The sequence below is a fragment of the Gossypium arboreum genome, chromosome 7 (assembly GCF_025698485.1).
Source record: "Gossypium arboreum isolate Shixiya-1 chromosome 7, ASM2569848v2, whole genome shotgun sequence".
NCBI classification, from domain to species: domain Eukaryota; kingdom Viridiplantae; phylum Streptophyta; class Magnoliopsida; order Malvales; family Malvaceae; genus Gossypium; species Gossypium arboreum.
The window spans coordinates 86378533-86399114 of NC_069076.1; positions in this window are offsets into that span (position 1 = coordinate 86378533).

Consider the following 20582-nt stretch of genomic DNA (forward strand, 5'->3'; position numbering starts at 1 on the left):
ATTAAAATTCTTCGTAAAATTCATGTTCATATAACTTCTTCTTTTTGTTACATGGCTACCAAGTGATTACTTTTTATATTTCAATATGTCATACCAACGAATTTAATAGAAATTTTTAATTATATTAACAAAAAGGTTTGAATTTTGAAAATATCTTTTATTTCATTTTCCATTTTCATTTTTAGAAAACAATTTTCATTTTCTATATTTTAAAATTGAAAATGTATTTGGTAAATAGAAATAAAATTTATTTTCAATAATGAAAAGATGATTGATAATTATTTTTTATAATAGAAACACTAGAAATAAAATAAATAATTTTACATCCATATGGATTCGAATCAAGGTACTAGATTTAATATTTGAAACTTTAATGAAAATAATAATTTTACATTTATATGGGTTTGAACTAGAGTCAATTAATTACATAGTCTTAAAATTTTTAATGAAAACAATAAAATTATTTTTATTATTTTCTAATTTTTGCATATTTTCATTTTATTTTCTTAAAGTCATTTTTAAAAAACTTCAGCCAAATATGTTTTCTTCAAAGAGATTATAAATTTTTGAAAATGTAAACAGAAACTAAATTTGAAGGGGACTTGGAGCAAAATTTAACCAAGGAATAATTCTAGTATTGGGGTTGGGGGGGAGGGGTGTTGTGTTTTGGGTATGGTTTGAGATGAGATGGGTCCATACCAACGGCAGCTGCTGCTGTCATGAATTGGAGAGTAATAGTGTAGAGACACACACACACTACACTCGACTACTGGCCAATGAAAGCGAAAAGGAGGAAGAGAGGGCTCTCCGGCTCTAATAAGTCATTGGAGTATGGCTTGGGAGAGAGAGAAAGCGCTTGCGCTTTGTAACATACATATGTTAGTTAGTTAGTTACAGTTCGTGCAAGTTGCTGCTGATCATATGTAATAGTAACAACACAAACAGCTTATCATAAATAACTGCTTTTTGTTTTATATGTTTCTTGGCTGTCACTGACCAAACAAAGCTGGTCTACTTGTTTGCTTGGCTGGCTGCCTGCCTGCCTGCCTTTCCCCTAATAATAATATTATTATTATTAATGATTGGTTGTGAGTGAACCATCGGCCCTTGGGATTGGAACTCATAACAACATCAACAATATCCTTTAAACAGTCAACTTGCCCATTTTGCTGGATCACCCAACCTCCCTCGAGATTCATACTCGCACAATCTAATCCAATAGATATGAAGTTGTAAATTTAATATTTGATGAATTTTATGATACCTTTTGGAGGCCTGCAAACTTGAATATTTCTTCCCCCCATAACAGATGGTCCATATAAGGATGATGTCATCTGTCCCCATAACATGAATATATTGGAGGCTAATTTGATCTGTTTAAACGTCACTCGAAAGCATTCCCCCATCTACGTAGTGGTGGTGGTGTTAGGGTATTGTGGAAGGCACCTTTTCTTTCTCATTTCTAACACTATATATTAGAGTGTAGTTGAAAGTAAGATGCCTTAAAACATTCAATTCTAATTATTGATTTATATATATATATATATATATATATGTTTAGTGGTGGTTCACACACCATCCATGTTAGGAATTTCAATCATCTTGATGTGGTGTTATAGACATTTGAGGCATGGGATTGAGTAACAACTTAGCTTCGTTTTGCTGGGCCCAAACTACCTTCATATTTCATATAAAATCGGTTTATGTCAATTGTATTGCTTATAAAGTTGTTAATTAAGTTAGTATTATAAATTAATTAGATATCAATTCAATTGAAAAATTTAAATTTTTAAAATTATTACAATAATGTTTATATCTTTCAGTAATTATATATAAGAATCTAAAATGAATGAATGACTAAGTTAAATTCTTTAAAATTCTTTGAATGTTAGTTAATCCTTCGTAATGATAGTATTTTTTTTTTCCGTTTGCCCAAAACATGTATCACAAAAAATTTTACTTTTGATGAGATGGTATTTTGTTGTTCACTTGGACCTATTCATGAGTCAAGTAGCCAATTTGACCCAATCGGCAAAGCTTAACAAGGTATTTATATCATTGAGCTGATTTGGTCTAGATTGAATTAAAAGTAGGTAATTAAACAATATGTTTATCTAAATTTAATTATAAAAACATATAAATATTAATATAAAATCTATGTTTTAAATATTTTATTGTTTTTAAACAGTAAAACAGGTTATTTAGATTAATCATGTTAGGCCAAACAATTGTTAAAATCAAGTCGTATTTCAACCAAACTTAATCCATAAACACTCTACTTTCACAAATAATATATATTTATATATAATTAATACATGAAATGTAAATAAATAAAAATTGAACATTTAAGGGAATCTAAGAAAATGAGAAAATGTGAATTATTTAGTACCAAAACACAAAATTCATTTATCAACTCGGCAAAACCCATAACTTATTTATGAAACACTAATGCTAGAGGATATAACTAACTCTACCATTCTCTTATATTAATAGCCAATTAAGGTATTACAATAAAGGAGAAGGAATTTAAGCATAACTTAATTAGTTGAAATCTCTTGAAATGTAACATTCAGTCTGAAGAAAAGAAAAAAAGAGAGGCAAATATCGTAGAAAAATGGGAATTTTAAAAAATAAAAATAAAAATGGAAAAAAGACATAGGTAGCAGCTTAGTGATGACTTTTAGTACAAGATATGATGCGTTGGAGGATGACATCGGAAGTTGCAACAAATGGGTGAAGCAACATAAAAAAATAAAGGAAAATGAGGACAGCGGTTGCCATCAAATATCTAAATCCAATGGACAACGACTTTATGCCAACTATAATCCCTTACTTTAGGCTTTTCTTTTTACACTACACACCCTCACTCATCACTTGCATACCTTCTACTTGTATCTCACAATTGCCTCGTGATTCTACCTCTCACTCTACCTTTTAAAACCAACAATCCTTTTAACTCAATTGCTGCCTTTCCAATCAAAATCTGAAGCCTATATGAAAACAAAAATCTCGACTTCACGTATTCATTTAAATCGCATATGTTTACTAGTTTAACATGAGTTACATATTTAGTTATTTTATCGATTGAATATTAGTTCGATTAGTATTAATATGATTGTTAGTACAAAAGGATGTGAGTTTAAATATTTTAGAATATATTATCTAACTACTTTGTTTTTCAAAAAAAATTTAAATTTGAGGTGGAAATTTAATATTTTATATAAATTTTATTTTGAAAAATAGTGATAAGTTTTATTTAAAAATGGATAGTGATATATAATAAGATTGGCTTTTTCTTCTTCACCATTAAAAGTGAGTAGTTATAGTGATGCGGATAAAATTTTAAACAATATTTCTTTTTATAAAAAATTTAGTTCACATATTTATCTTTGCATTTTTTTAAATTTAATTATTCAATTTTTTATATTTTTCATCAATTTTAATGTTGATTAAGTCATGGCGCTATTTCAATTGGCAACTTCATATATACATATATATTATATATATATATATTTGAAGAACAATGGTATATAAAGAGTTTAAAAATAACCTCCGAGGATATATGTGTTATGGGTACTATTAAGGTCTTGAAAATTTAGAGATTCCAAAGTTCAAGTTTACCTTTTGTAAACCATGTGTTAATTATTCAAATGTAAGTCAAATTCAGGTTTATTTTGATCTAGATCTTGTTATATTCTAGTTATTAATTAATCGTGCTTTTTTAATGTTTGGTTTTTATTGTATTTATTCAAATGTATTATTTGTAGGTAAAATTGTGATTATACTTATATATTTATTCTTTTAAGTTATTCAAATATAAATATAAACTGAAAAGTATAGTAATGAGGTGTATCAAGTGAAATGAGCACACCTTATGTCACACACAAAAGCAAAAAAGAGAACGCAAAGCATTGTTAACACAGTTTGAATTTAGCCAACGTCTACGAAACATTTTTCAGAAAAGAATTTTATTTCTAAATCTCACGAAACAAACAATAATTTAAGTTTAATCTATCTTAACCTTCAAATAATTATAGTCTCACTCCAGTACATTTAGTATGAAGTCTCCCAAATCAAAACAATATTTCCTACTAAAGGTAATGTATGTAATCACTTAAAAGTAAAATACAAAGCACTCAAACTAATCCCTTTAGCGGAAAGAAAATACACTCTCATAATGTTCTATCCATCTCACCATATAAAGCTACCTATAAATAAACTAAAAAAGTTTGGTAAAATCGATCTCTACATATGCATGTACAAGCCTAATTTTTGGGCCCAGAACCCTCTAACTCTTTTGACCCAAACCCAACTCAAACCTACCCAAAACCCATTACAACCCAAAATAATGTGGCCCAAAGCAAAATAACAAAAGTTTCAAACCCTAGGTGCGCCGCACCTAGGGTCTCCTGGCTCCAACCACTGCCTCATGCTAGTGGCACTACCACCGCCGTTTGTCTGTCATACAAAGAAGAAAAAAATGGTAAATAAGCATGTAAATGGCTATAAAAGAGGAAAATCAAAACCTTTGTAAGGGGGGACATTCGGATTCTTTTAGAAATAAAAAGCAAACAATATTCGATTTCAAAAAAAATAGAGACTTTAGCAACCTCAAAAGCAGGGAATACCCTCATATCAAAGATCGGAGAACCAAAAACAAAGAAGCCTAAGGTCTATTTTCTTTTTTTCTTTTCAATTTATTTACATATATTATCCCCATTTTAACAAAACAACACATATATTCAATAAATAAAAATATAAAAAAAGAGGAAAAATCTACCTACGGGCGATTTTCGCCACAGTGTCTGATGGTCGGAGCGACGGGCCACGGGCTTAAATACTCCTCTCGGCCTCGGCCTACAGACCGAGAGAGGAGAGAGGATTTGGTTTTTTAGGAGAAGAGAGGAGAAATGAAAAATAAAAAATAAATGTCTTATATAGGCCGGCAAACGGTGCGTTTTGCCCGGCCATTTTAAAACCCAGAAACGGCGCCGTTTAGGCGCGACCCGAAGACCCGACCCGTCCTACCCTGGGATCCGCGTGTTTTTGTTCTGATGGTCTAATTACGCGCGCGGTCCTTCAGCTTTTCACACGTTTTGCAATCAAGTTTTCATTAGCCCTGAAGTTTATCGCGCTTTGCGATTTGGTCCTCCCTTCAGTGACGCCGTTTTAAGGACTTGGGAAAATTTCCCTTTTGGCCCTCTGTAGTCGCACGCGTATTCAAATAGGTCCCCTCTTTTATATTTCCTTTCAATTAAGCCCAAAACTCTGCTTTTAGTTTGGATTTGATCCTTTTTAGATTTAATCTAATTTTTATATTATTTTACCTTATTTTCTCTTTCGTAGCATTATTTATTATTATATTAACTGTTATTATTATTATTATTATATATATACATGCCTTTTATTATTATTCATATACATATATTTTAAATATTATTACCATTATTACTATTATCACTTACATGGTTATTATTATTCTATTAATATATATACTTTATTGCATGTGTACGTATATACATTTCTTTATGTGTATAGTATTATTTTAATTACTTATTTACTATCATATTATATTTACTTTTTTGCATTTTAACATTATTATTATTACATTTTTCCTTTTGCAATCACTTATATGCTGCTATTTTTATACTAACTAATTTAGTATATACACATATATATATATTTTGACGCACCTATTTTGCTTATATATACCATTACTCTTATTATTATTATCATTTCATCACCTATTTATTTGCATCTTTTATAAATTATTTCAAACTTTGAATCATCCATTATTTGTATTATCATTATTATCACTAACGCATATATATATATACTATATAATTTTATTATGTATACATTTTTATATACTACGATACGTATCCTTTAATATTATATCATTATTATTATGTATGTATTTCTTTTATATATTTCTTATTACTTCTATTATTATGTATGTACCTAAATACATATATGTATATACTTTTTTATCATTATTATCATTACCATTGTCATTTCATTTTACCATTTTTACATTTATTTATTTATTTATTCGCTATGTGTTCGATTATTTCATTTTTCCTCACGTATGTGTTTACATTTACATATTTCTAAGCTTCACTATGGTTTCATCTTTTATAATTATTTTTTGACGCTATTACACCTATCATTATGTCGTTATACATATTAATACCATAGCATTTATGTTTTATTATAAATCACATTTTTACTCAATATATTAAAATAATTCTTTCATAAAGCGATTTCCGGTATTAGGTAATTCGAGATAATCGTGCTCTAACTTCTTGGGTTTCGATTTTTCTCATTTAACCTAAATAACGGAATATTCTTTTAAATTACGATGCGAGTCTGAAAATGCTTATTCTCAAGATGCGAAGTGTTGTGCCCTAACTTCATCGGGTATGACATTCTCACACCTCGAAATAAGAATTTGTTTTAAATAAAGGCGATATTCGGCATTTGAGAATTCGAAAACGTACCCTAACTTACTGGGTTTCGATTTCTCTCGTTTATTCTAAATAATCGAATACTCTTTTAATAAAGTAAAATACGCAAATTTTATATAAAAGGCAAGCTCGCTTTCGAAAATTCAAGATGTCGTGTCCTAACTTACTGGATGTGACATTTCATATCTTGAGACGAGAAGGTCTTTAACACTTGAGCTTTTTTTAAAGAAGGATCATATTTCAAAATTGTTTCAAGTTTTTAAATTTTCGACACTAAGACACTAATTAATCAACTAGGTACCAATTTTGGGCGTATCGAGGGTGCTAATCCTTCCTCGTGCGTAACCGACTCCTGAACTCATTTTTTGGATTTTCGTAGACCAAAAATCATCGTTTTAGTAAATCTTAAACTTTATTAAAATGATTAATCAAAGGTGACCCGATCACACCTCATCAAAAAAAGATCGGTGGCGACTCCAGTTTTTTTCGTTTTCATTCTCAAAATCCAAGTCGATTCCCATTTTCCAACAAATGGTTACGACAATGCAAGAGATAAGTGAGTCTATTTAATTGTTGATATTCAACTTTTATCATTTTCAGCAATATAAGTTGATATATTCTCAAATTACTTGGTTGAAATAGCCATATCTTATTAGCTAAAGAAGTCTTAATGGAAGGACTCATTGTGATGAATTTCACTTCCTTGATCAATTAAAAGTCTTCGAGATATATATATATATAATGTTTTATATTTGTTTGAGCAATAATAATTATCTTTTAAGCACAACAGCTAAATTGTTGCAATTTTGCTACTTAAAAAAGATAATAATAAATAGCACGTTAAAATTGTCAACTCTTCATAATGGTGTATTGACTACCGTTAAGGCGTGGATAGAAATATGCCAACACTTTAAAACCACACTTCAAGGCACATTGCAAGCTATGCATCATCATAAATCTTAAACTTTACAAGCTTCATATAAACCATTCTCTTTTATAAATAGATATATTCTCTTTTATAAATAGATATAATGATAAATTTAATCTCTAACTTTTTTCTATTTTGTCACTTTGATTTTATTTTTTTAGCCCTTAACCAACAAAATTTAGTCAAATGGTTTTGTATTGGATCAAAAATTAACTGATCTATTAAAATTTTAATAGTATTAATGGGGCGCCTACACAATAATTTATGTGTAATTTTTTCTAATATGGATAACTTGATAAAGATTTTTGTGAATTTTTTAAAATTTTAATGAAGTACATGTGAACTATTACATAAATTGTCATATTAAGATCGTCAAAATCTTAATGATCCAATCAACTTTCCATCTAAAAACAACAAATTTATTAAAGTTTATAAAGATTGAGAACCAAAATAATATAAAAAAAAAAAACCAAACTTACAAAAGATAAACATTAATGAGAAAAGATAAAGAAAAAAAATATGAAAGTAGGTTGAACATGTAATAACCTCTTAATTACTAGCTCAAAATTAAGAAGAAAAAAAAAAGGATATGAAAGACAGTTTAAAATTAGTATACACAAATAAGAAGCATGTGAAAGATCACCCCCGCTACAAGATTTATCGTTATAATTTGAGTTTTGCTTTAGGTCGCCTACCTGCTCACACTCCTCCTTCCTTATTTTCAGCCTAATGATTACAGATTTAGGTTTTCTTATCAGTTCACGGTTTTAAAGAACGCTTGACTGACCTAACTTTCTCATTTTGCAAGTAACTTGTCATATTGACACTTTGTTCTAACTTCTAACCCTGATTTTTTTTTTCAGGTTTTAACCCTATCATTATAATCCGGATTGCATTGTACTTTCTCTACTAAAAATTAAGTAAATTAGTCCTTATATGTTAAATGAGTGAGTAAAATAACTCTTCCGTTAAAATTTAGTATTTATATGTAAGGTATAATAACAAATTTAACTTTCAATTTCACATATTTATTCAATTTGACACCTACTCTTTTAGTAGAAGTAAACTAGAAATTTTTTTTTAACTAGTAAGGCTAAAGGGTCAAAAAAGCCTTAGTAACAATTTTTAAAAATCAATTAAGTCATTTTAAAATTTAAAAAAATTTAAAAATCATAAAATTATAAAAATGATTTTTAAAAATAAAGTTATAAAATTATAAATTTTTTATTAAAAATAACAATCACCCAATAAAAGAGTAGGGTCAAAATTTTTTAAATACCATTAGACTTTGTTATTGTTAATTTTTAATAAAAATATTTATAGTTTTAAAATTTTTATAACTTCTTTTATAAATCTTGTTTATAATTTTATGATTTTTAAATAATTTTTAAAATTTTAAAAGGGCTTAATTGATTTTTATTATTTGTTACTAAGGCCTTTTATACCCTTTAGCCTTATTAGTTTCACAAATTTTTAATTTACTTCTAATAAAAGAGTAGGGTCAAATTGAATAAATGTTTAAAAGGTTGAGGAAAATAAATTATTGTACCCTACAAATAAACACCAAAATTTAACGGGATTGTTTTACTCACCCATCTAATGTAGAGGATTAATTAGTTATTTTTTAATAAAAAACTAAAAAATTTTGTAGTGATCAGTTATAATAATAAGATTTATAAAGGAAATTAATGCTTTCTTCCTCTATTTGTATAACAAAATAACCCTAACAAGTCATGGTAGTCAAACTTATTAAAAGCCAAAACTAAATACAATAATAATTGAGCAATAATGCATCCATCTTCCACAACCCTTGAGGTAGTTGATTTACTTTTTTTTTTTAATTTAACAATCCATCCTAGCTCTCACTTATTTTTAAATTTGTTTTAGTTTTAAATATATCTTAATACAACCTATAACCATACTAAGTAATTGTCCCTGTGGAATTTTAAAAATATTAATTAATGTATTTTAAATATTCTTTTAAAATTTTGGAAGATATTTTGTCTTATAGAACTTAAATTCAACTAGTATTTAGAATAAAAATGTGTGTTTAAAAATAACATATAATAAATAATGAAGTGTATAGTAACACATGAAATATGTACATATTAAAATGAAAAAAAAAATATATATATATATATATATATATAATATTGTAAGTAAAACAACATACATATATCGATTAATAATACTAAATGCACTACAATTGTTTATTATAGTAATGTCATATATCTTTAATTGGGTTGAGTTAACTTGTGACATTAACTCAATCAACAATTTTATCAATACTAGATTTTGTCACATTCACAATGTTAGTGAAAGAAAATATTTTCTAAAATTTATTCAATAATGAATGTAGATGGAATGATAACAAACTTTTATTTTAATAATATTAAAACGTCTTTAATTTTTAAATTTGTAATTTTATTTCTTTTATTTAAAGATGATATAAAAGACAAAAGTGTCGTCATAATAATCTTAATTATTATTTTTAATAATTCCATAACTGAATTGATGATCCAATTAACATAAACATTCTTTAAGGGAATAAAATTATTATTAGTCCAAGTGACTAAAGTCTTATATTTTCCCGACTTAAATTTATATTTTTTTTACTAATTTTTAGTGACGAAATAATGATTTTTCACAAATTGTTGAGTAAATACACATGTGCAATGTATTAATGGTTTCTTACCAACTTAAAAAGCAAGTTGCTTCACTTACTCACCTGCTTGTTGATTAAGATTTATTTGCATAATTTAAGCGTAAAATACTGAGGTAGGGGCTTCTAGTTTACATAAAATATAAAGGGACTTTCTATATGTTGTCAAAATGATGTAATCTTATCCAATTTTATAACACAATCGAAATAAATAAATTGAAGCCCACATAAAACAATAATGAAAAGTTTGAAATTATTGTCGATTGAGTCTTAGTTCGAATTGCATGAGTATTATTAATAATGTAGGACGTGAGTTTGAGTATGATGAGATTATGGATATAGCTCTAGGTATTATATCAAAAAGAGTAGATACGATCATTTTAAAACCTAAATAATAAATTTTTCTAATATAAATTTAATACTAATAAAATTTGACAATTAAAATTAAAATAATGACAGTGATAACATCCTAAATAACGTGAAAATCCACTTAAATATATATTTAAAATTTCAGATTTATCAAAAACTAATAAATGGAGCTAAAGTGAAGCACAACATTAATGCCTACCTCATGTCTTGTGTATATAAATATAATACTAGCCATTAGTGTGTGCAGTGTTTGGTTTGATGGAATACGTCGGTGGCCACAACCACAGCATTATTCAGTGGCATGGTGGAATGTTACAAGCGTAGGTAAAGCTGTTAATCGTGCAGGCTCGGACGGATTTATTTCATATTCGGAATTTTGGGCTTGATTTAAATTTTTTGGATTTAAGTTAAATCCGACTTTCACAGATTTAAATAATTTTAAATTTTATAATTATAAATATTTTAATTTTAAATTAACAATTCATTTTACTTTTTATATGATGATAAGTTGACAATATAATTTAAAATTTTCTTATAAAAAATAATTTATATGTATTTAATAAAATTGTTTTATATAAAATAGTTAAAATGCTTAACGTATGTAAAATTTATTATTTTATTACATTATATGAATTAACAAAAATATTTTTATTGTTTATTATTATATTATATTAACAATTAAATATTTTTTTTCTTATTAAATTTATAAACCTAATACTCATGTTTTAAAATATTTATTCTAAAACTCAAATATATCGTACTAATCCCAAACCCAAATAATATACTCATTATTACCCAAATTCAAAATAAACTAATTATAACCCAATTCTCAAATTCAAAATAAAAATAAATTAAACCCAACACCCAAATATAATTTGTAAAAATTAAAGCCCAATTCAAAATCTAATTTGAAAATTAATATTTATTAAGATATTAAAATTTTAATATTATTTTCGGTATTGCTAGTTATAATTATAAATATGTATTTTAATATACTAAATTACATATATTTTATTATAATCTATAATATAATAAAATTTATTATATTAATACTTATAAAATATATTAGTTCATTGTATAATACTATCTTACATACTATAATAGTAGAGTAGTACATAATATATTAATTATTGTCATATATTATTGTTTATTATCATATAATATAATAATAGTTATATGTAATAGTAGTACATTGTATATTAATTATTATATATTATTGTTTATTATTATATTGGTTGAAATATGTTCTAAGTCCATATACTTTTCATACATTTGAAAGATAGCCCTCCTACTATATTATATAATGCTATATCATATCATGTAGTATATAATATATTAATAGTTTGTATATGCATCAATGATTTAACACTATAATATAATGTAATACTATATCTTTTATTAAATTCTATAATATAATGATTAAACACTATATCTTTTATAAGCTAAAAATGCGGTAAAACTAATCAAGGATAGATTGAAAGCAACGTTTGATAGATAAAAGTCGTATGCTAATTTGAAACAAAGAAATATCGAATACGCAGTGGGTGACAAGGTATTCTGGAAAATGTCTCCGTGGAAAAAGATCCTACGTTTTGGATGTGAAGGGAAATTGAGTCTCAAGTTTATCAAGCCGTATGAAATTATCAAGAGAGCGGGACCAATTGCTTATTGCCTAGCTCTACCGTTGGAATAGCAAAAGATTCATGATGTATTCCATGTATCCATGCTCCGGCAATCTCAATCTGACCCGTGTCATATTATTTCGGTGGAAGAAATTGAAGTTCAACCTGATTTATCTTATGCGGAAGAACTGATCAAAATCTTAACTCGATAAGTGAAAGAGCTAAGGAATAAATGAGTGCCTTTGGTAAAAGTCCTCTAGCATAGCCATACCGTGAAGAGGCGGCCTGGGAACTGAAGAGGCAATGAAATCTCAGTATCTCCACCTCTTTTCAGGCAAATTTCAAGGATGAGATTTCTTAAGAGGGGAGAATTGTAACGACCCGATTTCTAGTGGTGTCGAAAAAGACAGTTTTGGGACCCCATTTCTGTAAGCCAAGTCCATAAATATTTAATAAGAATATTTACGGAATTAAAGTTTAGATGAATTGAAATTTGGATAGTTAATTTAACTGAATTTGTGATTAATTAGGGGCAAAGGACTAAATTGTAATATATAATTTCGCTATAGATTTTTAATTAGTAAATAGCTTGGGAACTTAAATTGCAATTAACAAGAGGTTTAAAAATAACAAATATACCATGCTGCTAAAGTGTGTTACTGGACGGTACGATTATATGGCCATTAACTTAAGTAAATGAAGATTTGTTTAATACTTATTAATTTTATATATTTATGATACATATATAATAATAGTATTAAAAATATTTTATACCAAATTAATGTTTTTAAAAATTATTTGACTTTATAATTTAACATAAAAATTATTATTAAATATTTTTCTATTAATAAATTTTAATATAAATATGCAATGCTTATCAATACATTTTCAAAAGGTAAATAATTATCATTTATTTATATTTTATTAAGTATTATCATAAAATTATATTAATTATTAAAATCTATTATGGTTGTTTAGTTATAAGTCGGATTTTGAGTCAAATTTATTTCGGGCTCAGGTTTTATTGGACTCAAATTTTCACGAGCTCAAAATTTTCAAACTTAAATTGTTACTGGCTTGGATCGGCATGAACGGGCTTTTGGGCTTAGACTGGTTTTGCCAGCTCTAAGTGTAGGGCATAGTCCATTAGCAAAGGCTCATAACATTGGGTCAGGCCTATGAATCTTATTAACAATGCTTCATAAGTTTGAATAGGCCTGCTGCTTTACCCACCAAAAGTTTAGGGCTTGGAATTGCTAATTTCTAGCTGAAACCAACTTTGATGGACCCATTGGATCCAAATAAAACCTTATATTTTATTGGTCAAATTCTTTTTTGGTCCCCTTTGTTATGCTAAAATTTGCAATAGAGTCTCTCCTTTAATTTTGCATAATTTGCTCATTCTATTTTATAATGTTATTAGTTAGTTTAATTATAAAGATAATTTTACCTAAATACTACACTATTATAATTAATGTTGACTAAAAGATATTTTTTATTCGGAAATCATATATGTCAAAGTTCAAAGGTGTTTTAGCAAGATTTATCTTGTGTGAATATGTCAACAAAATTAACTATTTAAGTGCATTAAATATTTTAATTAGAATGACTTCGTGGTACAAAAATATTGTTTTATGTTTTACTTTCATTTCAAAAGTTGAAGCCTTAATTACCTTCAATTATGTCTCACTTAAATATCCAGAAAATATATACTAATCGAAAACAAGTGAGGTTGTTGCATATAATGCATATTGTTTTAGGTATTTTCAAATAATATAATTTACTATAAGTTTTGCTATAATATTTATTAGGAATAAATCTCAAAACTATACACTAATTTTGGTTAAATATGCAATGTTGAAGTCCGATTTTGTACAATTTTATATATGGCATTTTGTTTTAATTCAATTTTAACCAAAAAAAATTAACATCATTACCAATATAACACCATTTTACATTTACATTTACATATTACATACACTAATAGTTATACTTATCCAAAATAAAAATAAGTTGAAGTATTTGTTTCTTTAAATGTGTATAATTGAATCAAAATCAAAATTTCATGTCTATATTTGAACCAAAATTAAAATTTAATATGTATAATTTCACAAAACTAAAGTTCATGCATTAAGTTCCATATTAGATCAAAGTTTATGTATAATCTTAATATTTATTCTTATCTATAAAATTATCAAAATCTTTATATATTTTTTATATAAATGCTTTAGAACTACCCATAGTTCCTCGCCAACGCTTCAATAGGAGGATAAATGTGTTTCAGTGCGTTCGAATCCACATCCTCTTGTATAAGTAACAATATTAATACCAATTGAATTAAAATTCAATCTAGATCTTTATATCTAAATATACAATAATTTGAGTGGTGAAACCAAATTATCATGTTTAACAGATCCAATGGATAAAGGTATGACTATTTCTTTTCAAATCGAAAACATTTGTTGCTTCAACCCCAAAAATTATGACTATTCAATGGCTTTGTTGTGTTGGGAAATTGTGAATATATGCCTAGTCTTAAAGTTGAACATAGAATTCTACCCAAAAAAAAAAATAAATTCTTTTCATTCTTGGGATTATCTTTATCATTTAGAGTAATTCAAAACTGTAATATATATTATTTTATTCAAGTAATGATAGGTAAAAGTATTGTGAAAATTTTTATAGTAAGTTTTAAATTATATTTTGGTTTTTTTATTTAAAAATAAGAAAATTAGTTTATGTAAGTTAGATCAAAAAGTAAAGTGGTCATTTTTTATTTAAAATTTCATATATTTGTACCGTTAAAAAGCTGGTGTGATTGATGAAATAACTAGATAATGACACATGGTGTACCTCATATTGACATACAATGATTGATTTTTAATCGTAAAAATGGATAGAATTTTAATAGAATAACCAATTTACTTTCACAATATATTTTTTCCGTAAAAATAATATTTCTCTCGTAATATTATATAAGATAAGAAGAATAAAATATTGTTAAGAAAATTTGTTTGAAAGATTTGCAAGAGACGTTCCAAAGTGGAGGAATTTGAGCTACAATTCACAAAGACATTAGTGGAAAAATAGGTATTATCATTATCGTAATTATTTTCAAAAAAGAAACATCATATAACCCTTTAAATCTGATCTTATCGTTGAAACATAAAGGGATGCATACTACGTTAATATTATTATTATTGGGAAGTAGCATATATAGCAAGTCAATGAAATGATTTTACTTTTAGCTTGCATATAAAAACACACGCATGGTTAGTGTGTATACTTAAAATTAGAATGCCGGATTCTTAGTAGTTTACACACGCAACTCCAACGTGTCGCCGCACGAAACCCCTTTGCGGACCATCAACCATTTTAAAATTTTCTAATCCATTAATGTTGAATGTAATGGTAAAAAATTTATCAAATTTAAATTTTTATATCGGCTACATAATGTTATTGTCTTTAGATTAAGAAGTTGTTGATAAATAAGAAGAAATATTGAAAAAAAAAATAAAAATGTAATAATTAAGGATTTCATAATCGAGTGGATGATCAAATCGATCATACAACTAGTTTTAATTACCGTTTTAATCGAACAAATTATTAAAAAAATTATAAATATAAGATATAAAATTTTAAAAATAAAGAAAATTAATTCAATCGATACAAGTCAATCAATTTAACTCTTCTATGGGTGGAATTTGATTCCAATAATTTACATAAGAGTTTTGAAAATGTTTTTGAGTGAGAGATGTTATGTTGGTAGGAAAGGACAGAAATGAAGGAGGCAGGGGTTAAGCAATAAAAACAAAATAACATGATTGTGGATACAAAAACTTGCCAATCAATTTAAAGTTTCATTGTGAATCGTTATTATTAAAATCAACTTTAACTATCCTTCCTATACGCCACATATTTCCCACGTAGGAATGAAAAGTCAGTTTTTATTTTTATTGACCAAACACTTTTTTAATGATTCATCCTGGACAATGTTAAAATTTGTAAAATTCAAAGTCATTCCATACCAAATTATTTGTTTTCCTCTAAACTTTAAAAATTGAAATAGGATAATTTAAATTCCAATCTTGAAATAATTAATATTTAATTAATAAGTTCCAAAAATTAAAAAAAAAATATTGTTGAAGCCCGAATAAGCATATCATGCAAAAACGAAAAGCAGCTATGAAATTGGTCCCATAACTAAGCTATTACCCAATACATTATAATATTTGAGGTTTCTTAATTCTTGCAACCTCGTTATTATATCAACCACATGCACAACTTGCTTCATTAAACTATTTTTTTTCTTTCAAAAGGATAGAAAATTCCAATGTAAAATAGAAATGATTGTCCATTTGTTGAAAAACTAGCTGCTCCTTCATCTCATCTAACTTTAACTTCAACTTTGCCCCATTCCTTCAAATGGACGGAATTTGGATATTACAACTTATCTTTTTTTAGATTTCAAAACCTAAATTAATGAGAAGTTATAGTTTCTTTTTGCTACAACATTAAGAAAAAATTACACATGTGATCATTGTTGATGTGTTTCAGACTTTGTTAACAGCTTGTAGCCCTCACTAGAGTTTTAAGCTCTTTTTTTTTTTTCGTAACTTGAAATTAAGATATTAATCTTTCTATATCTATAATCTGAGATTGAATAGGAATAAAAGAAAAGATTAATTGCCAATAATGTAGACAAAATAATGTAGTTTTCAACTTTTTACAACCTTATTTGTTAAGGTCAACACAACTCTATTGATTATTTTAGACAAACACTATTATGTAATACAAGGAAATGGAACATAAATAACTGTGTTAATTCATATGGTGATATATTATTAATTTTTGATTTGTATTGTTTTTATAATTACAAAGTTGAAAAATTTATTAAATCTGTAAGATGATTTTTATGTTGAGAATTAAATTAGATTAATTTTTCTTTATAGAGATAGAGCTACAAATTAATAAACAAATTTCAGTTTGATTGTTTCACCAACATATAAATGAAACACATTCTTTAACAATTTAAAATTTTATTCAGGTTTTAACCAAAAGAAAGAAAAAAAAAACAACAACTATTCAAGAACAATTTGAACAAGTCAATAACAAATAAAGGCATTTGTTATTTTTTGTAACACCCTAAATCCAGCTTAGATGGAAAGATCAAGTTTAGAACGCCACGACAACTTACCAGAACTTAGTTACATTTTAAGCAAACCTTTCAACTAGTGTTAAGTTTTGAAAACATTCATTATTCGAAACATAGTTAAAACTTATAAGTTTTGCAATATGAATTCAAGTTTATAGATTCACACACATACATATAGTAAGTCCTATAGATGACCGAGTCCCATATCCACCAATCGTTTAGTCCTATGAGTTTCCTGAAATTCATACGAATAGTTAGAGCGTTGCAAAATAGAATAAAACATAATTAAACTATACTATGTATAGAAACTCAGATGCCATTAAGTGTCCAGATATTCGGTATCATCAATCAAAGTAGTAACCTAAAACAAATTCAGACACAAAACAGTCCTGAAATACAACAGATCAGTTGCAGACATACATATAACACAAACACATTGGTAGATACAGATGTCATATTGACATAAATACAGATGCAATTTCCCTAGTCTAACCGCTACACGCCATCTCCATCCCCCTTACACACCAATTGTTATATTATACCCGTCCATCCCTATACACCTTATAGTGTCGATATGACATGTTGCAGTATTTACAGTCTCACTGCCAAATTGAACATAATATATAGGTAGTTTGACCACCGATTCAACATAAAACACTTCCTTCACTTCATAACTTCCACCTCATGCAGTTTCGGAACAGATATCAAACACATATATATAACGCAGTTGCAGATACAATCACATGTTTCTAATATAGCAAAATGTCCATATCATTAATATCTATCTTATTTCGATGTTCAGGACTAACTAATATTTATGATAAATAAGTTCATACAATTCAGTTCAATTCATACGACGACTTACCCCCGCCTTGCACATCAACTATCATGCTAACAAAATTTCAAAATTCAGGCTCACACGACCATACGGCCTGCCACACACCCGTGTGTCTCAAATCTAAACTTAGAGAGTCACACGGCCTGGATACTTGCCCGTGTAACTCTAATTCGAAGTAAGTGAGTTACATGGTCTGGACACACGTCTGTATCTCTCGCCTGTGTGACTCTAATATGAACTTAATGAGTTACACGACTTAGACACACACCTGTATGGTTTGCTTGTGTGACCAAAAATTCGAAGTTAGGGAGTTACATGGTCCACCACACGGCCTGCACACAAGCCTGTGTGGCAACCAGTATGTCGTTAATAGTCTCGATTCAGACAATGAAAAATACAGTAAAAGAAGGGGTTTCGACACCCACCTGTTACTAACGTTGTAGAAGCACCACAATGCAATTTCCAAGCCTAAAACAAGTTCCAACGTCGAACTCAATAACACATTCGTAAATACACAAACAACAAACAATTTTCGTCGAAACCTTCGACACACTTCACCAAAACATATGGAAAGCAACTTACCGCAATATTGTGACTCAACGTAGCAATTTCACAAGATGAATGGAAGAAAATGAGAATTTTGAGATGAATGAAAGCAAATAAAAAAATGGAAAAAAATAAAGAAGAAAACATTTTAAAGCGTATTAAAGGAATGAGCATTTAAAGTTCAGAACAGATTCACAGAAAAATGCAAAAACAAAAGTCTTTGATGTATACGTAAAAACTCGAACACGAGACCAGAGAATGGGTAAATACTTAACCAGTGAACCAATAGGCTCATTCTTAACACAAAAAGGCACAAAATTAAACTTAAGAAAGGAAACCTAAACTAAGGTTCAAATAAAGAAATTAATAAATGCGACTCAAACCTCAAATCACAAATAAGCAAATAGAACACACAACCACGAAAACAAACACAAATTCATTAACACAACTTAACAACAAAACTTAAATTTTTGGAGTGTTACATTTTTAAATAAAAATACTACAATTGTTGATACAATGATATAATAAGGAGGGGTGTACAGATGAGGTAGTAGTGGTTGTTAAGGAGGTCAATTCACCTAGTCGGGGTGGAGAGCCAGAGGTTATGTAGAGTGAGTAATGAAAGAGTTTTGAGAGCTAAAGAAGTACTAACAGAGTGTATACTTGGTATGCTTGAAGAGTCGATCATTTCTTCGTTATTCTTGGAGGAATTTATAGGCAAAGGTTTCATGTAAGGTCATGTTAATGTGTTGGGCTTGCCATTAAGCCATCATTATGGATTGCATGAGGTAGATATCTTTGATTAGATAAGGATGCCTGTGATAGAACAGATCGTGTTATTTATTCTGACCTAATGGTATGTAGCAGTTGAACCTACATTGTATTTGGAGACCAACAACTTCATATTCCCGATGAAGTTCAAAGATTCAGATGGCAAATGCTCTGCACTTGTCTGGATAGTCAACTCAAAAGGAAAAATTCGCAGGTGACCTCTCGAATCACTGGTGTAGTCTGGTGGTAGTCTTACTATTTGGGCGTCTTTCTGGCTTTCCACTTGTGTTGATACGAAAAGGGGTATAACAATATTTCTTCCCCCCTTTTCAAGTCGAGAGGAGGGTTATAAAGTGACCTTCCTCGAGATATTATGATCCGTTCTCTCTTTTATAAGTTGCTTTGGATGGTGGCGTTGTTTTATTATAGATTATTATATCAAAATCTTTAAGATTCTACCATAAATGTACTCTAAGGATTGCGTTTTTAAGAAGTTGTGATAATGATGAACAACAACTTTTTAGAACAAGTGGTGAGTTGCTATTGAACATTGTTCATCCTTCAAAACGATGCATTTTACACCGCTTTAAATTCAGCTTCTTTATCTAAAATGCTAAGATGTCTATTATTGTGATTTAAAAAAATAAAATGATTTTTTTTGTACATTATAAATAGAGGATGTCATTGCCAAAACTTTAAACTTAAATCTTACAATTTTTTTAATATTCTTTATGTCTGTTTTACGGTTTATATTCGGAATTTGTAATTGCCTCTCCTAATAATGTCATCTCTAACTTGACATGTTGATTAGACTGTCCTCGTATGTCATTGTATATGATTGACAGAAAATAAACATGTTAAGTTGACAAATTTTGACAGAAATTACCATTAACAATAATGATTGGATTAAAAATTTTAAATTATTTTAAAATATAATGACTAAATCTCAAATTTTAAAGAAATACCAAAACTAATAGGATATTTTATTTTATTAGTATATACAACATGCAAACATTATGGTGGGATCTACTTGTTAGGCAAACCCAAAAATAAAACGGCAAAAATATAATGTTAATTATAACATCTTGGTTGATCAGATATAATTGTACAAGGAAAAAGAAAATCAGACAAAACTAAAATGGACCATCAAATGAATAAACCTAAGTGGTAATATATATATATATATATATATATATATATATATATATGTGTGTATTGTTATTT